The sequence below is a fragment of the Lathyrus oleraceus genome, chromosome 7, assembly GCF_024323335.1.
Source record: "Lathyrus oleraceus cultivar Zhongwan6 chromosome 7, CAAS_Psat_ZW6_1.0, whole genome shotgun sequence".
In the NCBI taxonomy this organism is placed as follows: domain Eukaryota; kingdom Viridiplantae; phylum Streptophyta; class Magnoliopsida; order Fabales; family Fabaceae; genus Lathyrus; species Lathyrus oleraceus.
Window position 1 is genome coordinate 253,735,938 of NC_066585.1, and position 19,512 is coordinate 253,755,449.

Sequence of the window (19,512 nt, forward strand, 5' to 3'; positions counted from 1 at the left end):
CATCATCTTATACATATATGTTCCTGCATGAGTCCTAAAGATCATGCAAACTTCAAGTTTGCAAGTTGGTTCAAGGTGGTTGACTAGAGGAAGTTAACTAGTCAAAACCGGGATTCCCTAGACCCTATCTCCTACAATTTTTGTCATATGAAAATGATTCCAAGAGAAAAGTTACTCTTTATGACACTACAAACAACTTTCATGTTGATATCAAGAGGTATTTTTGCTTGGAAAATCATTTTTTATGGTGAAAGATTATAGGTCATTTTGTATGTACCCTAGTTAGGAGGTCAACTTATAAGGACCATAACTTGCTCAATATTTATGATATGAAGATCATCCAAGTTTCATGATTAGTTTCAAGATGTCTTATACAACTCTTATTCTTTGAGAAACATCAAATTCAACTTGCAAGGACATATGCCAAGAGGAAACATTATAGGTCATTTTGGGCCATTACCATTGAACAAGCAATTTTCCTCAACTTCTAAAATTCATAACTCCCTCATGACAAATCCAAATGAGGTAAAAATTATAACCAAATTGAGGAGGATTTAAAGATATACAACTTTTATAAAGGAACTTTTCCCATTTGAAGCTCATAGCAAAAGTTATTAAAGGTGGAAGAAGTGGATATTTGACTTGGTACTTAAAAAAATTTCAATTATGCTTGATTTCTCAAACTTCCACCTCAAAATTCATCATGATCCAAGCTTCAAATGGAAAATTATTCAACATGAAAGTTATTCCTCTTAATGTCACCTTTCCAAAGAGTCCATGATTACTTCATTTGGACAAGATTTCAAATCCATGTATCTTTCAATATACTTGGAATTGGAAGAAATGAAGGTCAGATTCGTGCTCCTAGGAATTTTTCCTTCAAAAACATGTCCTTACTTTTCATTTTCCATTTGGTTGAGGGTGGACCAGTCCTGTGAGGTCCACCGGAGAAGATGACCGGAGCTAGGGCTCCGGTGGTGCGTTGGCAAAGTCCAAGCCATCTGATCTAGTTCCCATGTTCTAATCTTGACTGTCCCTTTTAAATACCACGCGTGTGATGCATTGACCAGGGCCCATTGTGTTCCACATGCGCGTGGCCATCAGATCTGCCTCCTCAATTAATGAGGGAGATCTGATGACCCCTGATTTTCCAAATTTTATGATTTTTCATTTAATTGTTTTATTTTGTTTAATTCATAATAAATCCACTTTTAATCCAAAAAATATTGGACTTTCACCCAAAAAAAAATATTTTTATCTTCCATATTCTAAATTAAAAGAATTTTTGGATAGATTTTGGTATTTTTCATTAATTAAGTGTTTTTGTGTATATTTTTAATTGTTTAAAAATACTTCTGACTTTCTAAAAATTGTGAATTTTTTTGTCTAAGGCCCTTTGACCTTTTTGACCTAGGATAAATCCCTTGGCCATTTATTTGATGTTTGGAAGGGATCTTAGGTTTTGACCAAATTAAAATGTATTTTAATTCTTTTTTAATGTGATTTTTAATTGATTAAATATTTAAAAATATTGTTCAGCCATTTTTATGGTCTTGTGATGTTTGACTTTCTGTTTGGCCCTTGGTCATGGTTGATTTGACTTTTGTTGGATCAAAACCATCGGATTTAGGGGATTGATAAAATGTACATGTCATCTCCCAAAATGAATGAATGATTTTGATTTGATGAAATTCCTCTCATGATCAATTTTTGTTTCTATCCCCCCCCCCCCCCCCCCCCCCCTCTTTATCTTCATCCCTATTCTTTCCCATTCCCTCATTTGACCAATGAAATCTCTAATGTCTAAAGTCTAATTGATTCATCAATGGCCCTGTGTCAGATTAATCAATACAAGTATGATTGAGATAGGCCTTTCCCATTTTCTTTTAGTGTGTGGTATGTTTTAGGAGTTTGGTTCTTTTTACCAAATCTCTAACATGCATTAACACCTATATTTTTATTTCCCGACCTCAGATAGTTGTGACTTCTACATAAGTCTAATTACGATTGCTTAACATAAAGCTAAATTTGACCCTCGAGGCATATCATTCTAGTAAGTGAGATTGTAAGTCTCCCATTCTTCATGGCATTGTGTGGAGACTTGACCTTTTTTCCTTTCATGGGAGCTAGTGGCATACTTGTTATTATCCAAGTTGGAGCCCTTCTCATGGAAGATGTCTTGGTTTAAGGATTCATACTTGTGAATGAATGGTTGAGTGTTCTCCAAAGAATGACTTAATTAATTAAAATTCACCATTAACATTTGACTAACCATTGACTTACTCTTGTTAATATTGCTTTACTTTCAAGTCATTTACTATTATGCAATTTTAATTTCATTCATTTATCATCCATTGTCATTTACATTTCATATAACTTTTTTATGTTTCAAGCCATTTTCATTTTGCTCATTCGAGCCATATCTTGTGATTGTATATATTGTTTGCTTGCTTTTGGTTTTGTTTGTGGTCTTAGGACCTTAAAACATTTAATAACAAGAAAAACACTAAAAAACATTTGGTGGACTGTTGAACTTGATCTGAACTTTTGGACTTAGGATTAGGCAACATTCCTTATGCTAAATGACTTGGCCAATGCCAACATTATGAGACTAAGCTATCTTGAATTGTGCCTTCATCTGATGCAAGACCTTTCAGTGCTTTGGATTCATCTGTTACTCTATCTTTGTGCTTAATTTCTTATTTTGATTGCCTGTGTCTGATGTTTTATTCTGAGTTGCTTAATGAATATTTTATCAGATACATTGGAAGACAATAAAGACTGTTAGCTATTGGAGTGCTTGCTTGGATGTGGCTATCTTTATTCGATACCTTGATCTTTATGATGTCTGGATATTGCTCATTACTTATTGATTATTGTTTGATTAAAGTCCAAGGGAAAATGGGTTTCTATATGACATTCTTGTCTGTTGGATTGCATCCCATTGGTTAGATCTTTTCAACTCTTAACTTTTAAATTTGTGCTTAGGATAGCCTCTTCATCTCCTCCTATTTCTTTAATTTTAAAATCTCTTCCTCCTTTCAAAAACTTTCTTTTACTTGTGACTTCAAACATATACATGTTTAATGATTAGAAACTTTGGCCTTATGCCAATGAATTTTCAAACTTTTTCTTAAATTAAACTTATAAATAAACATAAACATATTGACTTAAATTTCAAAAGACAAAAAGAACTAACAACTCCACTCAAGTTTTTGGCCTTTTGTGCCCTTTTCTTATTAAACTTTTGTTAAAAGCAATTCACCAACTTATTTGAAATATTTACCACGAACTACGAGGTTTTGATCCCTCATTTTTATGTTGGTACGTAGGCATAAGACCGAAGGTCTTGTCAAACACAAAAATATAATCAATGAATTCTTTTCTCATCCTCGCACTCTATTTCATCAAACATCTTTTATACCAAAAACACATGCGCACATAAAAAAGGGCTCCCTAGGAGTACCTAGGACACTTTGGGTGTTAACACCTTCCCTATGTGTAACCAACCCCCTTACCTATAATCTCTGGCATTTTATTAATTTTGATTTGAAAACTTCTTATCTTTGGGTTTTGTTCATACTTTTCTATTTTCCTTTGGAAACAATAAAAGCGCGGTTGCAACTCTAGTTTTATTGACGTCAAGTTTATCCATAGCTTGATGGTCATGAATTTACCGCTACAGAAATTAAGTGGCGACTCTACTGGGGAGTAGTCCTCAGTGGGTTTAGCCTACTTTTTTATGTGTATATATTTGTATATTTGATGTTTGTATATGTTGTTTGTATGATATGATTTGTCTGTTGTGCTTGGTGATCTCTGTGTGGTGAGAATATTGTTATTTGTTTGTTTGTTTTTTTTGTTTTAAGTTTTTATTTTGTTTTCTGTTTCATTCCTTGAAGTAGAGTTTGTTATGCTATTTCATTAAATATATATAGATTATTGTTTGTATATATCTATTGTCTTATTTATGTTTGTTCATTTATTTTTAAATTTTTTTTGCCATTTTATTTGTTTAAAATATTTAATTATTTCTCAATTTTCTTTCTCACACTTTTTGTTTATTAAAAAACGAAAAGTCTTCGATGTAAAATAAAAATAGTTTACTCTAATAAATTATTAAACACTCTAAAATATCGTTATATTTTAATCAAAATATGTTTTAAGAGATTATCTCGGGTACTTGATTAGAAAATGGTTTCTGACATATCATTTTTACATAGTCTTGGATGAAGTTTTTTAGTCTGATCTTCTATAATTTTTATCATCACTTAAAAAAATTATTCCTCTTCAACTGTTGCGCAACATGCTAGTTCATCTCTACAACCTATTTTTATGATTGGGGCTTCATCCTGGGAGTTCACATCATACATTGATGCTAGCGTAGCCAAAGCGTCTTCCATCTGATTTTCTTCTCTGGGAATATGTTGGAAGGTGATTTCTTGGAAATTCTCTGTCAATTCGACGACTCGATCATGATAGCGATCAACTTATGGTCACTGGTTTCCCATTATATTTTTACTTGATAGACGACTAAAACCGAGTCTCCGTATACCTCTAGGATCTTGATCCTTAAGTCTATAGCCGCTTCAAATATGATACATGCTTCGTATTCTGCCATATTGTTTGTGTAGTTGAAGCATAGTCTTGATGTGAAAGGAGTATGGCCATTTCTTGGAGAAATCAAGACAACCTCAATTCCATGCTCCATGGCATTTTATGCACCATCGAACACAAGCTTCCATCGATCTTTCGATTCGGGTTCTTCATTGTCACTTATGGTCTTCTCGTTATGTAGAACCAGAATATATTCATTTAGGAAATCAAACTATATGGGTTGATAATCCTCCACCGATTGGTGGGAAAGATATTCTGACAACACACTTCCTTTTATCGCCTTTTGAGTAACGTATTGGATGTCATATTCAGATAACAACATCTCTCAACGGGTGATTCTTCCAGTGAGAGATGCTTTCTCAAAGATGTATTTGATGGGATCCATCATTGATATCAACCATATGGTATGAGTCAACATGTATTGTCTTAGGCGTTGGGCGGCCCATGCTAGCGCGCAACAAGTCTTCTCAAGTAGGAATTATCTGGATTCACAATCGGTAAACTTCTTGCTCAAGTAGTAGATAACATGTTCCTTTCTACTGGTTCCATTCTGTTTCCCCAACACATAGACCATCAAACCATCAAGCATTGTCAGGTACATAATGAGAGGTTTCCTAGGAACTGGAGGTACCAGGATATGTGGCTCTTGCAAGTATTCTTTGATTCTATCGAAGGCTTTTTGACAACCTTCATTCCATTCAATAGCCTGATCTTTCCTTAGTAACTTGAAGATTGGTTCACAAGTGGTTGTAAGGTGCGAGACAAACCTAGTGATGTAGTTCAATCTCCCTAGGAACCCACAAACTTCTTTTTCAATCCTCGGAGCTGGCATATCTTGGATGACCTTCACTTTGTCAGGATCAACTTCAATTCCTTTCTCGCTGAATATGAACCCTAATAGTTTTCCTGATATGACTCTAAAAGTGCACTTTGCGGGATTCAGACATAGTTTGAATCTCCTCAGGCAATCAAATATATTTTATAAGTCGACTATGTGATCTTCTTCTGTTTGTGATTTAGGCAATTCAATCATTACATACAATACAATAATCCAAATTGCACAAAAGTATGTCACAAAACAATATACAACAAATATGAAAAGTAGGCAAAACCCACTAGGCAAAGTATCCCTAGCAGAGTCGCCACTTTTCTGTAGCGGGGTATTCGTTACCATTAGAGATATTGACTAAATCCAAGGTAAATCATACAAGTCGAGTCGCCATCGCACTTCTATTTATCCAAAGGAATGGTTAGAAAGCTAACAAAAACCTAAAAGTTTTATCGAATCAAAAACTAGTAAAAATGTCAGAGATCTGGGTAAGGGGGTTGGTTATGCAATGGGAAGGTGTTAGGCACCCAAAACATCCTAGGTACTCCTAGGGAGCCCTTTTCATACTTGTTGTAAGGTTGTTGTTTTTGTGAAAAATTCATTTGTGCAAACATGATTGAAGAGATGAGAAGAGAATATACAAGTTTATTTACATTTGTGTTTGGATGGATAAACCCATTGCCTACGTACCATCTTATAAAAAGATTAGGATCAAAACCTCGTAGTTCGGGGTAAAAATCTCAAAAATGAGTTGGTGAATTAATTGGTCCAAAAGCCTTAAGGTCTTTTGTTATCCAAGGGAGAAAACTCAACCTAAAACCACAAATCCACCATGTGAGGATAGCTTCAACATGCTAGTGAGGGGTTAACCCTATAATAAGCATGGAAGACTTATTGTCCATCACTAAGGATATAGGTGAGTATTACATCTACCTCAAGGATAATTCAAACCTAATAGCTAAAGGTTATGAAAAAGTTTTGATTAAGAGAGTGGCCATTGAAACCATAAAAAGTATTTGAATGAGTAGTATTTACCAATGAAAAGTATTTACACAAATATGGTCAAAGTTGATATAAAAGTTCAATTCAAAATAAGTATTAAGAAGAGAAAGTTTGAAAATCAAAAGCATAAGGCTTAGGTTTCTAATGTTGAAAACAAGTGTTAAATGTTTGCACAAAAGTTTTGGCTTGGGTTAGAGTGGAGGGAAGAAGAAGAATGGCTAAAGTCCTAAACATACAAGAGGTGAGGGATAAGGAAGCAAAACCACAAAAGGAGTTCCTCTCTTGAGATCATATTGATGATCCAAGTAGCTCCCATCCTTTGGAATATGCAAGCAAAATAATAGTAAGCTCAAGCAATCAACATAATCAAACAAGCTCCTTAGGAGATCCTCAATGCATCTTGTATCTATCACTTTGGATGAATAAATGGCAATGGTTCTTCAATTTAAGCTCTCATAGGATCCCCTAGCACAAAAGCACACATATCAAAAGTTCCATGAAGTAAATCAAGAATGGACAAGAGTGAGTTTAGAGGTTTGGTCCTTCTAATCCATCTTCAACATTAGGGTCATTTTACTCCAATTTGCATAGGAAAAGTCTTAGAATCTAAGTCCATTTGCCCATTTCTTTGCATTTGGTCCACAACAATCAAAACAAAACACAAGCACAATAATATAAATACACAATTATGTGCTCAAATGAGCAAAAGGCAAATGGCATTAACATAAACATGTGCTCCAATGAGCAAAGGAAAAAAAACCAATGGATAATATGTGCAAAAATAGTAAATTGCATAAAAGTAAATAGCAAGAATTAAATGTTAATGGTTAATGGTTAATGTTAGTAGTTAGTGTGCCATAAGGCAAATTTAGCGCTATGTTAAGCAATCGTAATTGGACTTATGTAGAAGTCACAACTATCTGAGGCCGGTCAATAATAATGTAGGCAACAACACAAGTTAGAAGTCTTGGTTAGTGAACCAAGTTCCAACAACTTGCCATGCCAAAAAGAAGAAGAGAATTGATCTTGTATTGGTTTAAGTCTTTTGCATGATTTAGGAAACAACCTATCCTTAATGCAAAGCCATTCACTTGATCAATTGATCAAGATGAATTAGATTTGAATCAAGGAAGATTGAGTCTCCCTAATCAATGCTAACTTATCAACCTTCAACTCATTGATCAAAAAAGAAAAAGAAGAAGAAGAAGGAGAGATGAATAATGGGAAATGAAATGGAAAGAATAAAATGCATAAGGTGGAATAAAATGTACCAATCCATGTGTGTTGACCAAATGACATTGAAAGTCAAAGTCAAGCAATGAGAAACCAGAATTGGGATGAAGATTGGAAGTCAAATAATAAGCAAAATATTTTTTGGCATTTTTAATATTAAAATAAACTTGAATTAAAAATAAAAGAAAGGTCAAACTTCAAAATCACTTCAAATCAACCTTGAAAGGTCCAAGTGATTTATCCCAAGTTCAACAAGGTCAAACAAAGTTTGACAAAAAATTTCAGCATTTTTAAAAGTCAGAAACTATTTTTAATCAATTAAAAATAAATAAAAGTAACCTAATTGAACTAAAATCTCAAATAAATCTCAAATAAATTAAAAATTGATGAGAATATTTTTCATAGATCCATCATCATTCAAATAGGTTAGGAAAATATTTTTGTATTTTTTGAATATCAAAAACTATTTAAAATGAATTAAAAATAACCAGAAAAGAGAAAATTCATAAAAAATATCAAATAACAAAATAAAAAATATTAAAAATCAAAATTAGAAACTAGAAATTATTTGGAGAAGAATGCAATTGGTCCCATATTTTTTGGATTTAAAATGAAGAAGATGTGAATTTTTGAAAAATAATGGAAATAAAAGAAATTAAATGGAAATTCAGAAAATCAGGAAAAAGGAGAGGCGTTGGATCCAGTTCATTAATTGACCTGGCAGATCTAATGGATCTTAAACGCGCGCTCACCATGGTCCTCAGTCAAACGCATCACATGGACACTTAATAAAAGTCATAAGATCAAACTGTTGTGATATAAACTGGAGAAAGCATCCAACGGTCTAGGATTGATCTGGCAATGGGACGGTGGCCAGCGCCACCGTCTTCTCCGGTGAGTACATGAACTCCGGGCAGAATTGCAGGTTCAAAAACCTCAACCAAAATTCACGATCCATATATCAAAATGAAGCTGGGGTGATGTACATCACCCTTGTAACCTTGAATCACACTCAAAATTCCTATAGAGTAAGAAATCTGAGCTGGAAGATTCAGGTATAAAAAATACAGTTCAATAAAACACAAAATTGAAGCTACCACTAGCTTGCCTCTCAAGTGAGGACTTCAGAAAACACATTGGTCAGGCAAAGAGATCAAAGAGTAATGAGTTTCGAAGAGAAAACTAGTTGATGATCACCTTTGAATTCTGGAGATTTGAGCTTGCTTCCTTTCTTCCTTTGGCCAAACAGAAGATCAATGGAGTATGAGAGAGAGGTCTAGGAACTTTAGATCTAGAAATTCAACCTGATTTAGTTGAATTTCAGATCTGAGAAATTTAAGAAAATTGAAATAGTTCCTTTAGGTGTGGCTCGGTTTTGATTTCTGCAACACTTCAGGTTGATTCATGGATGAAATTGAATGGAATGATGCTCTTATTTATAGATGGAGAGGCAAGGCAGGTGTGATTCAATCCGTGTGCATGGCAAATGGATACTCTTTGCATGGGCTTGCATGATCATTGAAAAGGCCCAAATTCAATGCCAAATGCAATCTGAGACAAAATTGAACTGAAATGGACGTGTAATTGGCAATGCACAAGCTTGTATAATGAGTTCCAACATGTTATGCACAATTATGCCTAAAACTTCTCCTCTTCGAAAATGCCATTTGCCAAATCCAAACATGAGCATGTGAGTAATGGTTGGAAAGGCCTTGATGTAAGGAACAAATGTTATGTTGGACAAAAATCCATTTGAAGTGTGGAAATTAGTGAATTTTGAGTTTAAAGTGTAAGGTGCAAAGCATGCAAAGGCAAAGTTTCCAAATTTGGACAATGTTCAAGTCCTTCTGTTTTGATGATGCAAGCCCCAAATGAAACAACCTCCAACATCAAAGTTGTTTATATTTTCAAGACAATCAAAATGGACTTAAATTTTGCATCATTTGGATTTTTGATGAAAGAGTTATGGGCACTTGAAGTTGGACTTTTTTATTTTCAATGCATTTGGTCCAAAGTGACCTATAATGTTTTGCATTATCACATGTATTTCCTTTGAGATTTTGAAATTTTGTTCAACCTAACATTTGAATTAGACAACTTAAGCTTTCCAATGCATTTGATCCCACCTCAAAATCATAAAAAATGAATGAGTTATGTTCTTGGGAAGTTGACCCAAAATTAGGGTTTCAGTCAAAATGACCTATAATGTATTGGAATGGGAGATGACCTTCAAAGCTTCAAATCAATTTTTTATGAACATGAAAGTTGTTCATATTGTCCTTAAGAACATTTTTTCTTTGGGGGTCATCTCCATTTGACCAACACATAAAAAGTTAGGTCTCAGTACATTTCAAAATAATTAGATGAATTGACTGATCAACTTCTCAAGTCCATGACTCATATCTTGATGAATTGATGATTGAGGACACTCAAATAAGTTCAAATATGCATGAAATTATGAATTAAAGAACTTCCCTTGATTGTATTTGATCATGGGTTGAGGTTGCTTCAAGAGCAAGGCATTGTGGTACACAGATGAATTAGGGTTTCCTTGGGGAACAAACCTCAAACCCCTTGACTTGCTTTGATCAAAATGATGAATTGAGATGCTAGGGAGGCATATTTGATGGATGAGAGCTTTGGGAACCATTACCATGTTTGCTATCATCTTCACTTGGCCATATCTCTGCACAAAGGATCTCCTTGAAGCTCTTGACTTTGTGATTGCTCAAGCTTCAAACAAGAAATGTTAGTGACATATTTTTGTGATTTTGGTTAGTAAACAAAATAAGAAAAGCAATAATATACAATTCAAGCATGCTTGGTGATCTCAAACCACTCACAAGAGGTCCCACCCAAAGGTAAAGGGAACCAAGATGCTTATGATCCTTGAGGCAATGCAAATGCAATGTTATGATGCCATGAGGGATCTTAGGGACAAAATTGGGGTCTTACACCAGGTTATGAGAGGAACCAGGATAATTGCTTGTGTATATTGTGCTTTTACTTTACTTGCTTCTGAACTATTCCGCTGAGTCATATTCTATTTCAAAATCTGATAAAGATATAACAGAGTTCAGATTCTGAGTGACTCTGGTTCGAACTCTGAACTGAAGGTTCAAACTTTGATTAAGATCCATCATAAGCTCTCAAATACTTTCTGAGTCAGACTCTGAACTAAGTGTTTAGAATCTGTTTGAAAGTCATCAGAAGCAGAAATTTACAAAGCTTAAAAGAAGAAAAAGCCAACACAATTCAACCCATCTTCTTGTGTTTTTCTCATTGTACTCTTAAAAGATTAGATAAAGTTATCTCCAATATGGAGTGGCTATCTTATTTCAATCAAATTTCTTGTTGCTCATTAACTAAAGTGAGATCTGAGTACTTCCCTCTAAAGCTTAATTTCAATTTTTATTCTATATTTATTGCTTGCCAATTTAAATATAAGCATATGTGGACCCTCACCTCTCTCTGTTTAGATATTGTCAAAACCTCTTGGATGACTAAAGTTTCAGGTTTCCTAATGTTTATCCTCTCTAAGAAGCTCAAGTTGCTAAAGAAAAATCTAAAAATTTAGGACAAAGACATTTTTAGTAGCACTCACCATTTAGTCAATGAAGAAGAGGAGAAGTTGAAAACTATACAGGGTTTTATTTAGGTTGATGGTTACTCTAAGGCCCTTAAATTTGAAGAAAAGCTTTGTTTGACCCGATTGGAGGATGCCCTTCATAAAGAGCATTTATTCTGGAAAGAAAAGGCTAAAGTTAATTGGCACTTAGAAGGAGTCAGGAACACTAAATATTTTCACAGGATTTCTTCTCTTATTTCTTATCAGGATACTTTTGAATCTCATGCGGTTGAGTACTATAAGAATCTTTTCGCTTCTCCAAGGGGAACTATTGTTGATACTGACCTCATTAAAGATAGCATACCTGTCATACCCCAAAAATTACCCATCATTTTTCCTAAAAAAAAAAAAAAAAAAAAAAAAAAAAAAAACGAAAAAAAAAAAGAAAAAAAAATTAATTAATTAATTAATTAATTAATTAAATAATTAAAATAAATAAATAAATAAAATATAACAAATTATTTTGGACTTGGGTCTCCCTCATTCCAAGCCCATTACCCACGAAATTAGTCTATAAATACTGAAGTTTCAGTAGGGGAGTGGGACTTGGAGTTTACACTGGGAGATTTACTGGAGAAAGAAGGAAGAGAAGCAAAACACTCTGAGGTTTCCTTGGAACAAAACCTTGAGGAAAAAGAAAGAGAGAGAACAGAGAAGGACGGATAGAAACTTTGGCATAGGAACCCTGCCTACCCGGAGAATTCAGAGTAAAGAAACCCTGAAGGCAGCCCATCTGCACCGAAGCCATCGCCGTCCAATTCCCGCTGCCTAACTTATTCCGATACTACAAGTGGTCAATCCCTTCAACCTTGAATTGGCAAACAGGTTTGCGTATCTCTATTGTTTATACTTTCAATTGGCCATATCTACATTTATAATGCATCATGATTAAATGTTGATATATAATTTGCTTTCGTATGGGAATTTAAATATGCCCGAATACCCTGAATGTTTGACCATGTTATTCCTGTGATAAAATGCCATAAAATTCAAAGTTCCTAACATGGGGCTGTTTTCAAATTCAAAATCCGTGGCCTTCGCTAGGCGAGGCAGAGGCGAACGAGACAGTACCTGATTCTTCTAGTCTGTTTTTTTTATGTTTTTATCATAGCCATGCATTATTTATCCTATCCTATTTATTGTTGTGATATTTCTCCGGTGTAATCTTCGATTGCACCCTGATTTGGTGTTCTGACATGTTTCTTTTTTTCGAGTTTCGTAAAGGTTCACATATCCCAGGAAAAGGTTATTGGCTAGGTATTCCACTTTATTTGTGGGATACCCTTGTGGAGTTTCACCCTAAATTAATTTTTTAATATATTAATTTCTAATGTATTAATTTTTTAATATATTATTTTTAATAATTTTAATGTGGAGTTTCATCCTAATTATATAATTAATTGTAAAACTTTGCCTTTGAATAAGTGATCTTGGACCTCTCTTTGTTGCCTTACGATTACGATATTACGGTCATGTCCCGCGAACGTGGGGATACCCTTAGCAAAGACCCTTCGGTTAAATCATCATAAAATAAATTATAGTCCCTCGGATGTTGCCTTCGAATATACAACTTTGTCCCTCGATGACCCTCCGATGTTGCCTACGGTTAAATGATGATAGTCCCTTCGAATGCTAAGGTATCCTCATAACTGTTGCCTTCAATGACCAATCGATGACCCTACGATGACCCTTTTACATCCAAAGGATAAAACTACTTATTTCTCAATAATAAGGACAGTTTTACCCTCATAAGGATAGGAAATGCCCGTAAAGACCTTGGGTCGGTATAACTCTTAATTGCTGGCTCACAACTTAAAACATTTTTTTTGCACCTCACACCTTTCAAAATGCCTTTAGAAAATCACCACTTGGTATACATTCATACTAGAATCATTACCGAGTTATATTTTTCTAAACAATTTTCAAAACTAAAACGGGATAACCACTTTGTATACATTCATACAAGAATCATTACAAAGTTAAATTCTCTTTTCAAAACAATTTTCCAAACAATTCACAAACACTTTTTTAGACAAAAATAATATAAGTGATCGAGCAATTAAGAGCCCATGGATAACCATGGATACAAAGGGTGCTAACACCTTCCCTTTGTATAATGTACCTCCCGAACCCAAAATCTAAATTAAGGTCTTTCCTGTTCTTTTCCACCTTTCCTTATTGGATAAAAGAAAAGTCGGTGGCGACTCTTGCTAACCGCGACATTGCGATAAAAAACACAAAAAGTCCAGTTCACCGTATGACAGAACTGGCGACTCTGCTGGGGAAGAGAAATATTTAAAAAGAGAGGTTACCTTAAAAACAAGATCACTTATTCAATTTGTCTGATTTATTTTTAAGGGATTGCTTGGGTATGTTATGCTTGAGTGAAAGATCCTACACCCGGATCTAGTGTACCTTAGGTAAGTAGCAAGAGATCATCGCGACTGTCCGGCGTATACTGGAATGGTCAAAATGATGGCTACGGTTAATGTGGCACTTTGGATGTCCTGATGTTCCTCATATTAGTTGAGGAAATATTTGGCATTCGCGTGGTGTCATAAAAGCATTAACCAGACCTTTAGAACCCTAATTGACTCATCCTGGCCATTAGAAAGTAGTGAGATAACTGGCTTCGGTTCCGACTGGAGTTGGTTGAGACTCGATACTACACTCTTTGAGATTGGACTTTAGGGAAGCTTCGGTCAACCACTTGGTGTTGCACTGAAGTGGACTTAAGGAAAGGTCAATGATTTGAGATCCTTCTAGAACCCGGTTACTATTCTAAGACAGGTTGAACCAACCAAACTTCAGTGGGGAGGGTATTTACCTATGGAACTCACGCAAGCCTTAAAACCTAGGAATGATTGTTGTGTGACTTGCTTGTGCTTGTTATTTATCTAACAACATGACATCATAACAACATAACATCATAACATCATAACATCATGGCATTGTACTAACCATTTCAAGGATTTAGGGATTTAACTCTGCTAAAAAAAAACAAAAACAAAAGCAAAAACAAAAGAGAAAAGAAAAAAAAAGCTCTTTTTGTTAGTTTATGCAAAGTTAAATCCCGAAAGTCCTTGAAAACATTTCATACATTGCATTGCATCGCATAACAGGTATTCTAAAGGATCAGTGTTCTCACGATTTTCCTATCAAACAGATTCCAACAGATTCAAACAGATTGAACAATGGCTCTCGAACAAACTGTCAAAGATCTCCAGGCCCAGAATGCTCAATTCCAGGAAATGATGCTGAGCTTATCTAAGGGGCAGGAAGAACTGAAAGCTCTTTTGATGGAGAAGAAGAAGGACCAGAAACCTGTGGGTTACATCAACCCGGGGAGAAGGCTTAAGGGACAGGTTACAGGAGTCAAGATTAGAATTCCGAAGGATTCAGAAGAAGAGACCGAGAATGATTCGGAAGATGAGAATCCTAATCTCGTCAATTCTGAGGACGACGATGAAGATTATGAACATGAACAGTACTCTCCGAAGGATGATAAGTACAAGTTGCTGGAAGAACGTATGCTAGCTATGGAGGGGCAGAAAGTGCCCGGTCTGGATTTCGAAAACTTGGGTCTGGTCTCTGATGTGGTCATTCCCCGCAAATTCAAGGTTCCCATTTTCACTAAGTATGATGGTGCCTCTTGTCCTCAGATGCATCTAAGGGCTTATGTGAGAAAGATTCAGCCGCACACTACTGATAAGAAACTGTGGATCCATTTCTTCCAAGAGAGTCTGTCTGGCACACAGTTAGAGTGGTATTATCAGCTTGAGAGCTCTAACATCCGCACATGGACTGATTTAGCAACAGCTTTCTACAAGCACTACCAGTATAATTCTGAGTTAGCGCCTACTCGGCTACAGCTACAAAATATGACTATGGGCTCTAAAGAAAGTTTCAAAGAATATGCTCAAAAGTGGAGAGATTTGGCTGGCAGAGTCAAACCCCCTATGACTGATCGAGAGTTAGTGGAAATGTTCATGGGTACACTGACTGGCCCATTCTACAGCCATCTACTGGGAAGTTCCTCGTCAGGTTTCACTGAACTTATCTTGACAGGTGAACGGGTTGAAAGCGGCATTCGAAGTGGAAAGATACAGGCAGCTACTTCTGCAAGCACCAAAAAGTCCTATCAGGGAAAGAATGAATCAAATGCTGTGTACAGTGAGAGGAAGCATAACAAGAAGAATCGTGACCATACTGTTGGGGCAGTTACAATTGCCGCACCGCCATCTCAGAACTTCCAACACAGACAAGACAGGTCGAGAAGACAGTTTACCAAGATCAATATGACTTTAACCCAAGCACTGCAGAGTATGTTAAAGGCCAATTTGATTACCCTCAGAGGCCCTCCTGCAAATCCCAACACTACTTCTCCTCGTTATAATCCCAACGCCAGGTGTGCCTATCACTCCGATAGCCCCGGGCATGATACGAATGATTGCTGGTTGTTGAAGAACAAGATTCAGGATATGATTGACGCTGGAGAAATTGAATTTGATCCTCCGGCGACCCCCAATGTCATCACAGCACCTATGCCTAATCATGACCAGAATGTTAATGTTGTGGACGACAATTCTCACGTTACTGACGTTGCTGATTTAGCATCTCCTCTCCTGATCGTTAAGAAGAATTTATTGCAAGCTGGTTTATTTCCAGGTTGTGCTGAAGATTGCGATCTCTGTGTACTCCGACCCAATGATTGTTTGAAGTTGAAGAACGGCATTCAACGGCTGATGGATGATCGTACAATTCTATTTGAAAGGGTTCCTAAGGTGGACAACTCTATTGAAGAGGTATCTGTGATTGCTAGGTCCAAAGCTCCAGTGAAGATTACCGCTACTAGAGTGCCTGTGAAGATTACCGCTGAGCCCAAAGTGGCTCCCCTGATTATTACCGCACCTGGCCCCGTGCCATATTCCTCCAGCAAAGCTATTCCGTGGAACTATGGAGGCGACGTTTACATCCATGGCATAAAGCAAGTTGGTAGTTCTGCTAATCCTAATGATATTGTGGGGACTAGTAAAATTACTCGAAGTGGAAGGATCTTCTCTCCAGAAATCTCACCTCCCGCTCCCGAAATTCGAGGAAAAAGACCAGTCAATCCTCCTCAGTCAGAGACATCGGTCGAAGTTACTTCTGAAGATGTTGCCAAACAGGAAATGGAAGAGATGCTGAAAATCATCCGTAAGAGCGATTTTGATGTAGTGGAACAATTGGGGCATACTCCGTCTAAAATCTCAATGTTGTCCTTGTTGTTATCCTCTGAATCCCATGCCAATGCATTGATGAAATTCTTGAAGACCGCTCATGTGCCTCAAGAAACATCCGTCGATCAATTCGAACATTATGTTGCTAATTTGACTGTTGACAATGGCCTAGGCTTTTCCGATGCTGACCTGACGCCAGCAGGAAAGAATCACAATAAAGCTCTGCATATCTCCATCGAGTGTGAGGGGATCACCCTGGCTCACGTGTTGATCGACAACGGCTCTTCCTTGAATGTGCTCCCGAAAGCTGTACTCGATAAATTTGACTACAAAGGCATTGAACTGAAACCTAGTGATGTTGTGGTGCGTGCTTACGATGGTGCGAAGAGTGTTGTCTATGGTGAAGTGGTTCTCCCTATCAAGATAGGACCTCAAGTCTTCAGCACTACCTTTCACGTGATGGACATTCGTCCCGCCTACTCCTGCTTGTTGGGGCGCCCTTGGATCCATGGGGCAGGTGCGGTAGCTTCGTCGCTTCATCAAAAGCTGAAGTATCCAATAGCAGGCATGGTTGTCACTGTATGTGGAGAAGAAGAGTATATTGTCAGTAGTGTGCAAGCCTTCAAATACGTCGAGATGGATGGTGAATTCTTTGAGACTCCTTCTCAGTCATTTGAAGTGGTTCCTCCACCCATTCCTGTCCTTAAGCCAACTCCCCTTGTGCCCAAGGTTGTTCGTGCTCCCCCTGTCATGATCTCTCTGAAAGATGCTCAAGCCGCGGTTGAAAGTGGTGATCGTATTGGTTGGGGTCGACTGATTAATGTACCGTACAAGTCTGATAAAGCTGGCCTGGGGTTTAACTCTGGAAAGATAGTCAAAAATCAGATTAATGCTGTAGAAGATGCTGATAGCGATTGCGACTTGGATAGCTGGATTTTCCCAACAATTGGTGACGGACTCAACAATTGGAAGGCTGAAGACATTATCCCGATTTCCTTTAGTCAGGAGTAATTGTTATTGTTTATTTTAGAGTTGCAAATTTTAATTTTCTTTTACAATTAAACTTCTTAAGGCATCGTGTCTATGCCCGGGGCACGATAGCTAATTTGTTAAGGGTTTTTGTCATTTTCATAAGCATATTCATATTCAATAGATCAATGGACTTTTTGCATTCAAATATTGCGCTCTTTATCTTTCCTGTCATTTTTCAAACAAGCTATGTTTCTTGCACACACTCACGTAACAATTTGCCGATCCATATCCACTCTGGATCCTGTTGGTAATGACTCTGCTACTGTTCATTATGACTTTGAAAATCCGATCTACCAAGCCGAGGATGGAAGCGAGGAAGATTGTGAAGTCCCTGGAGAACTTGCCCGACTACTGCAAGAAGAAAAGACTATACAGCCGCATGAGGAATCAATTGAAATTGTAAATCTGGATACTGAAATAAACAAGAAAGAAGTCAGAGGTTTCTTGGGGCACTCGAATTACATTGCCCGATTCATTCCACACTTGACTGCTACCTGCAAACCCATCTTCAAATTACTGAGACAAAATCAAGAGATGGTATGGAATGATGAATGCCAAGAAGCTTATGACAAAATCAGGAAATATCGCCAAGAACCTCCAGTTCCGATGCCACCAGTTGAAGGAAGACCTTTAATTACGTATTTGACCGTGTTAGAAAATTCAATGAGGTGTGTTGGGGCAACATGACGAGTCTGGTCGAAAAGAGCATGCCATATACTGCCTTAGCAAAAGGTACCGACTGTGAAACAAGATACTCACAGCCCGAGAAAGCTTGCTGTGCTTTGGCCTGGGCTGCTCGCCGACTAAGACAGTATATGTTGAATCATACCACCTTATTGACTTCTAAGATGGATTCTATCAAATACCTATTTGAGAAACCTGCTGTCTCCTGAAAGAGTTATCACTGACAATGGTACTAATTTGAACAACAAGATGATTACTGAACTCTGCACGCAGTTCAAAATAAAACACCATAACTCTTCTCCGTACCGGCCAAAGATGAACGGCGCCGTGGGGACTGCTAACAATATCAAGAAGGTCATGCAAGAAATGACAGTAACATACAAAGACTGGCATGAGATGTTACCCTTTACTCTTTACGGTTATCGCACTTCAGTGCGCACTACGACAGGGGCAACTCCGTTCTCTTTAGTCTATGGAATGGAAGCCATCTTACTAGTGGAAGTTCAGATTCCCTCTCTAAGAATCATGAAAGAGGCGGGCTTAGATGAAGATGAATGGATTCAGACTCGACTCGATCAGATAAATCTGATTGATGAGAAGAGACTTGCGGCTGTTTGTCATGGGCAGATATATCAGAAATGCATGACCCAGGCATTTAACAAAAGAGTTAAGAGACAGGTGTACCAACTTGGCGACTTGGTGATCAAGCGTATCATTCTACCACAAGGTGATCCCAGAGGCAAATGGACTCCCACATACGAAGGGCCATTTGTGGTTAAGAAGGTATTCTCTGGTGGAGCCATGATACTCGCTACTATGGATGGTGAAGACTTCCCACATCCCGTGAACGCGGACATAGTTAAAAAATACTACGCATAAAAGAGACCCGCTAGATCGACGTATCTAGGCAAAAGTAAGGGCATCCCGGCGAACCAAAAGGGTTCGGGCAAAAATTAGGGATATATAAAAAAAAATGTACACCCGGCAAGTCGAAAACCTGAAAAGGCGGCTTGGGCAAAAAAGGGTATCCTGGTGGACTGAAAACCTGAAAAGGCGGTCCAGGCAAAAATTAGGGATTAAAGCGTATGACTATGTCCCGTTCTCAGTCAACTTTCATCCAAGTTCGAGGGACTGACCAAGCCAATCACTTCTATCCGACAGCAAGGGATGAGATGCTCGAAGACATAATGACAGTAGTAGGCTTAAAATCAATAGGACTTCTTCCACATAGCTTTCTCTTTGTTTTTGACAATTTCCTCTTACTAGGA